The following is a 380-nucleotide window of genomic DNA, read 5'->3' as shown; positions in this document are numbered from 1 at the left end:
GCTGTGAGCCCCTCGCATCCCTGGCATCGACCTGCGGGGAACAAGGCACCGCGTTTGTTTCCAGCGTGCATTTCCCAACAACCTGACCAGTTCCCACTGCCTGCGTGACACGCTGCTTTGACAAACCACACAGGCAGACACAGACAAGCTTTCCCGGACACGAAGCGTCACGAATCGGGAACTGCTCCCTCCACCTGGCATTTCCCTGGAGCCTGCCGGGCGCGGGGCGCCTGCCCATCTCCCCATGCACATTAACGGGGAATGTGGGACCGCCGGAGCAGCGACTCCCCGGCCTCCCCGAGCCCACCTCATCCATTCCCACCGCGGGATCCCCTCCCCCGCCCCAGACGCCGCCACCTCCCACTGACACCGCACCGGGC

The sequence above is a fragment of the Ammospiza caudacuta genome, chromosome 3 (genome assembly GCF_027887145.1).
Source record: "Ammospiza caudacuta isolate bAmmCau1 chromosome 3, bAmmCau1.pri, whole genome shotgun sequence".
In the NCBI taxonomy this organism is placed as follows: Eukaryota; Metazoa; Chordata; class Aves; order Passeriformes; family Passerellidae; genus Ammospiza; species Ammospiza caudacuta.
The sequence above is the reverse complement of the archived record's forward strand: the minus strand, read 5'-3'. Positions refer to the sequence as shown.